The sequence below is a fragment of the Papilio xuthus genome, unplaced genomic scaffold (genome assembly GCF_000836235.2).
Source record: "Papilio xuthus unplaced genomic scaffold, Pxut_1.1 DF827680.1, whole genome shotgun sequence".
NCBI lineage: Eukaryota > Metazoa > Arthropoda > Insecta > Lepidoptera > Papilionidae > Papilio > Papilio xuthus.
This window is the reverse complement of record NW_013530969.1, coordinates 4,546,092-4,553,321: the sequence shown is the minus strand read 5'-3', so window position 1 is coordinate 4,553,321 and position 7,230 is coordinate 4,546,092.

Sequence of the window (7,230 nt, the reverse complement as noted above, 5' to 3'; positions counted from 1 at the left end):
GATTACAAAGCTATCAATTTACATAACCTTAAAAGTAGACTAAATCCAATATGAATTACAGTTTAAAGCAATGTTCAAACACTATGTTCATTCTAAAATTGATATATGTTTGATCGTACAGTGTAAGTAAATACAAATATTTAAAATGACAGCGAAAGTCTACTTCAGTGTGACTATTTGTCGTACTGGTGGTGTACGTAACAAAGGCAATATTTATTCAACAAAACTTGTTGGTCTTCAAATCCATTTTTAAAGCATATATTGATCGAGCTTATTAGAGAAATCTTTACTTAAGTAATTCTCAAATTGCTATTTAATTTATTAACCACTAGATACAAGTGTTATTTCACTTCATGATTTATTAGCTGTCGCCAGCGATTCATTAAAAGAAAACCTTAATTAGTAGTCTATGTGTTATTCCATACAATGTTCTACATCTTTGCCAAATTTCATTAAGATCCATTCAGCCGTTCTGTAGATACATTCAAACAAACATCCATCCATCTAAACATTCGCATTTATAATATTAGTAAGATTTTACAAACCGACAAACTAAACTGTACACAACTAAGAAAATACTGACAACTTCGTGTGTTCATAAACTAACGTAACTCGATTTTATAACTGTTCGAATATCTCATGTTTTCTAACTAAATAATACTAGCAAGATATTGCTTACATATTACATAAAGCAATAAACGAGCTTTATCTTACTATCTTACTATCTTACGTCTTACTAATATTATAAATGCGAAAGTTTAGATAGATAAATGATTGGATGTCTGTTAGAAGGTATCACCAGAACGGCTGCATAGATCTTGCTGAAATTTGGCATACCTATAGAATATAATCTGGAAAAACTCATAAGCTACTAGTTTTTTTTAATTCCGCACGGACGGAGTTGCAGGCGACAGCTAATATAAATGGAAAATTGACAATTTTAGGTCAATGGTGCGTGAAGAAGCAGCGCTCAATATTCGTTGTAACACATTCGAACTGAACAGTCACTTTCAATTAAACCTCAATTAACACGCGGATACCGACGTTAATTTCTAAGATCCGCAAGCGAATTTAATTAGGTTAACATGTTTATATTGCAAAGATCCGCATAATTAGTAATTATTAACATTTCATAGTTATAACATAGAACTTTAAAGGAAAATAACGAAATAAATTAAAAAAAAATAACTCGACACTATAACAATGTGGGTGAAAATACGAACCGAATGACACCTTGCATGTCAGCGTTGGTCTCTGAGACTAACATTTCGGGAAACATATTGTCATCCCCGTCTTTCATCTTTGACAAAACAGATGTAACAATATCTTTTAAACAGCGATTTTCTTCTCAGAAATCACAATAGAACGCATACAAACTCAGAAGCTTAAAAACTTACATAAGCGATGATATAAAATTTAAAATAGGTCTATGCCCTAAATACTTTTTCTAACAGTTTTATGAAATAATATTAAATTTTGTTCTTAAATGGTGTGTCCACAAGCTATGATGTGGCAATATGTCGCTGCCGATATGTGGGCCCGTCTATCTGTGCGGGCTGCGGTCGCCGCGGCTCGGTGGGTAAACGGACAATAATATCAACTAAACACTGATCAACTGCTCGCATACACTGGGGTTTCTTGAAATATACCGCAATAAGTGGACTTTGGTCGACGTTCGATATTAAGTCAACTAATTTTTAATTCCTATTAAACGAAATGGTTGGGAACCATTGCTATAATTCGTCGGAATTTGAAGAATGACATCAATCTGTAGCTCTTCTGGAATCAAGTGACTTTTCCTTGATTTCGTAGAGGACGTATTGGACACTTCTTATCTCCATACATTTATAAAAACTAACTAAAAAAATTATGTCATAATAATTTAGATCACGTATATGACACAACTTTGTAATACCGAAGATAATTAAAGTAGAAAAAAAACTACAAAATGTCTAACATAACTCACATCGTTTCAACAGCATTGAATTATTGACAAATTATTTTGCTATTGCATTAAGTGTACCTCATTAGAAAAAACGTAGACGCGCAGTTATGTCGACCGCTAAGGTATAATCGTTAGAATTAAATTTCAATATAAGGACCAGTTGTAAGTTAAGTTACATATTAACAGGGCAATTGTAAATCGATATTATCAAGTTAAACTATTGGTTAATGTATCGGTGACGGGTAAGACGAGATAGCATGCGGCTAGCGGCTACTAACTCACACATGGCAATACTTTACCTCAAAAAGACCGTTGCACCAAGCGAACGTACGAACAGAATTCGCTTCGAATCTTTACTACTCGATGTTTCATGTTTCAAATTAATATTTAACTTTTAATTTGTATTGATACTTGATGTTTAGTGAAAAAATAAAAGCATTAAGTCCTAGTCAACCTAGAAATCAATAAAATATTTAAAGTCGGTGTCTCATGCCTCATGTGGTCAGCATCAGGATTAATTCTGGAGTATACGATTCGCTTCTACCAACTACGGTCCATCCATAGAAAATATCTAAAAAACAATATAAGATTATGTAATACAAACAAAAGGTTTAACATACGACGACTATATTTAAAAATTATTAATAAAGCTTTGTTCGTTCGGTGTTTAAAAGTACCTTAATGTGATACTGTCATCGATAATAATTATAACCAGTAAACTGTATGTTGCACTACAACCTCACTGCGCTGTGAAAAAACTAATGAACAAGTCCGGCTATTGCAGATAATGTATGTTAAATCTAATGAATATTCATAGTTCTCGATGTAGACAATGCATAAACGATACAGCCAAGTTTTTACGCTTCATATACTTCATGGATGAACTTCAAGAAATTATTCGCTTTGCTACGTCTAATTATTATAACTTAAGACTTTATATAGACCATGGTATTAGCTTCCTTTTAAAGAAATGTTAAATTATTTTTGACCAGTCAATGTTTTACAATGTTACCACTTCGTTCAGGGGGGTTAGACAAAGTGTATTCGCTCCTAAGCGATTCCATAACCAACTACAAAAATGTATTGAACTGACAATAACTTTAGATAAGTCACGTGATTGTCGCGCGTCAATTCCATACAATTTTGAAGTTCGCTATGGAATCGCTTCGAAGCGAATAAAATTTAAAGCGTTGCGGCGCCACGGCATAAGTCTGGTGTCTTTAGTCATAATCAAATCATTATAAAAAATAGCATTTCACCGCAACTGCATCAATAACTATAGTTAAATGGTCCGTTAAATTCTAACGAGGCACAGGGAAAAAACACGTTTGCCATTTCATTGACATTTGAATTCTCCATCGTCATTTGGTCGGATAATAAGTGAAGTTAAGTACACAGGCCAACGATTACGTGCCTAAAAAGGCAGCTAAAAAGTGAAGCGACGGCTCTGGCTACCCTCGGTGCGGTTGCGGTGCGCCGTGAGTTTTATAGGTTGTGCGCACGCGCAATTTCTTAGTGTAGTGTGTCACGCTGACCGCAGAGTCCGCTCAGCCGATAGCCCGCTCAGGTTACAGCGCAGTGAAATCGTTTTATTAATAGAACTTTAGGCTTCTGCGAGGAAAGTGGCCGCCGATATCAATGTACTTAATACATCGGTAATAATAATTATCCGATTTCTATTTTTTCACAGATAAATAACTGTTGCATTTTATAAGTCCAGACTATAGTTTGTAGAGTTTTAATAATTCTATTTAGAAATCAACAATGTTGTAGCTTCGATGTATCGTTACATTGGCGTATGTTTGTAGCGTGAAGTGTGGGATATTTGCCGTTAATTTTCTCATGAATAGTTAAGCAGGGACGCTCGCGAGTTGCTCGTAGTTCATGTTTTTGCAATCCACACTACGATTACTTCGCGTGAAATGTTTCCGTCTCTTTCTAACAAAGCGAGGGAACTTCGTTAGTTTTTCATAGTAGAACTTTCCGCGTCATTAAGCTCCGGCGCGAGGGCTTTTGAGAAAGCTATAATTGAAAGACGATTTTCTTTATTCCCGATTGTTATAACTCTCGTAATTGTATTAGCTTAATGAACTGATTGTAGATAGCGGAATAAGAGTCGATTTTTTATACCTATTTGTACTTTTTTATTTGAGACTTCATTTGTCATATTATGCTAAGATATGTTGAATTTATAAACAAGAAAGAAATAAGATTAAATATGAATGACTAGAAAGATACAGCAAGACCGAAAAAGCATGAATGGATCGTTTGAAAGAGGATAGGCGGAAGTAGAGTGAATTTTAAGGTTATATTTTTAATTCGTGTTAAAATTGTGAAATAACGTTAAACACTGAAATAATAATTTATCAAACTGTCATAATTGTGCTGGTATCAGAATTTTTACAGCCGTGATAGTTCCCCTTCGCTTTGGTATTATAAACAATAACAGCACTTAACTTAAAATGAGAGCTTTCGCATTGTAAAAAAAATAATAAAAAAATAACAAATAAGGTGGGAGAGTAACGCGTCGAATTAGCCGCCTCGTATGATTTTATAATTGAAAACGTTTCTCATTCACTCAATTATATCAAATTGAGTGAACGTTAGCTGTTTCCCGTTTTGAAACAATAACAACTATCTGATAGAAACATCTCGCGAACAATGAAAATACACCTCACACGGTGACCATGATTAACGAAAAATTTGGACACAAAGAAAAATTAAAAAATACACATAAAATCAAATGTTTTATACATTACACATAATTAACGTGTCATAGACTAGCTTTTGCCCGCGACTTAGTTCGGAATTAAAAAGAAAATTCTAGTCATAAATATAATCGATGTTACTCAGTGATAATGTAGCTTACTAGTGGCAAAAGTTTTTTTAAATCGGTCCAGTAGTTTTTGAATTTATTCGTTTCATACAAAAAAAAATACTAATCTCTCCATTTTACAAAAATTGTATGATTAATCATACATACTTAAGAACCAAATTAAAAAGAAGAGACATTTATGTTTGTTTAATTTGTATGTTTAATTAACAACGAGCGGTCGCCAGCTACTCCGTCCGCGCGGAATTAAAAACAAACTTAATAAGTAGCCTATGTGTTCTTCCAGACTATTCTCTACATCTGTGATAAATTTCATCGAGATCCGTTGACACATTCCGTAGACACCTTCAAACAAACATCCATCCTCCAAACTTTCGCATTTATAATATTTGTAACATTTATATTTTAAGTTTGTCCATGTATTTGCTTAAAGCAAGGTATCCGTATGCTTTTAGCGGATTTCTCATGCTGTTATACTGTTAACCTAACTGCGTGTAAGCGCTGCACTCATAACACTTAAAAATTAAAAGTTATTGTTGTACGAAATGTATGAGAATGTTTAATTAGATAAGTGGGCTAAACGGAACCAAAGCAGCGTTTATATAGAAAGTGACGATGCACTATAGTTTCTTATTTATTAACATTACTAGTTATTAGTCTTCTACTTTAATATTTTATTTATCAACTAACTGTCGCCTGCGACTGCGTCTGCGCTATATTAACAATCTTTGAACAACAATCATACCTTTCAAAAATTCGCATTTATAATATTAGTAAGATTTAATCTATTTCGCATTAGTTCGTATTGTGGCATCAAAAACCTTCAATATTTAAAAGACAGTCCAAATCCAATTAGGACTTCAAAGCAACTTGAAGGAACCATCATAGTAGATAAATATCTACTAATGGCTTAAGAACTAGCAAAAATAATTTTCAGATTAGATGGCAACACTGTGAGACTACAACTCATGACTTCGATAGAAACTAATCGCTACACAAATAAACAAACATTTGTTCTGCATTATTTAACACGATGGGAACTCATCGAAAATTAGTTTGGGCAAAGTTTTCTTCGGCCACGCCTCCGTCCGTCATGTGCTGGCTTCGAACTCCGAGCGCATTAATGAGTTGGGCCGGAGCAAAAAATGTGTTCGCCGGCACAATACGGCGCATGACTGGCTGCTCCGATATCAATTATTAATAAAAAGCGGGCCGCTTCATTGAAAGGGCGATTAGCTCAATATTTATATGGAATATTCGGTATCAACGGCGCTTTGTGGCCATAATTCGATGGGTCGTGACGCGGCGCGTTTGACTCTCTAACGCACAACGCATAGACCAACTGCTCCACGGACAGACCAATTTAACATATTTTATTACCTTTTAACATGATAAAAACTTTAAGTAGATAAAAAAAATGCTGAAAATTATTTGCCTATTTCTTTGTGATTCTTAAGAAGATTTTAGTAGTTATGTAGTTGTCTTTCAAGCCACTTTATTATTCGTCAAATAGTTTACAGCAATTGCTCATATTAGTCGTTATAACTTCATATTTTTATCTCTCAGAGTAAAACAATGTTAGGCAAAATATAAAATGTAAACTACTCTATGATTGCGTTGGGCCACCAAGTTGTCGGAGTCCCATTGTACTACCGAATTGACTCGACTATCTTACAATAGAAGTCCGGTGTGAAAGCAGCTACTATGTCGATGTAAATTTATTTAATCTTTTATACATTCGCTTATATATCAATCAATAGCATCACGTATCAACGTTCATTCGCCAATCGGAATAAATGTTAGCAAGTTTATTTATCCAGTGCAAATAATAAAAGCAAGTCTTTTAAAAGTTCTCAATACTTTTTGAATATTTAAACTATTACGAATTGGATTCGAATATGTTTTACAAGTCGAGTGCTTGACCCCTGAGCGTCGGTGGCTCAGGGGTCAAGCACTAGACTTGCAATCTGCAGGTCCTGGGTTCGAATCCCGCACATGTACCAATGTGTTTTTCGATTTCCGATTTACATATGTACATTTATCCGATGTTCTTACGGTGAAGGAAAACATCGTGATGCAACCTGCACATATCTGAGAAGAAATTCAAAGATATGTGTGAAGACAACCAACCCGCACTTGGCCAGCGTGGTTGACTATGGCCTAATCACCCTAATGGGGACGTATAGTGAGCTGATGATGATGATGCTTTACAATAGAGACAAAGTTTTATATCTTACAAGAAGTAAAAATATTATAATAACGAATGTTTGGAGGGATGAATAGATGGATGTTTGTGAGAAGGTATCTCCAGAACGGCTGCATGTATCTCTCTGAAATTTGGTATATATGTAGAACATAGCCTGGAAGAAAATACAGGAACATAATTAGGTTATACAGTTAATATAATTCAATAATTCTTACAATTTTAATTAATGTGAAAAGAATCGTTCCA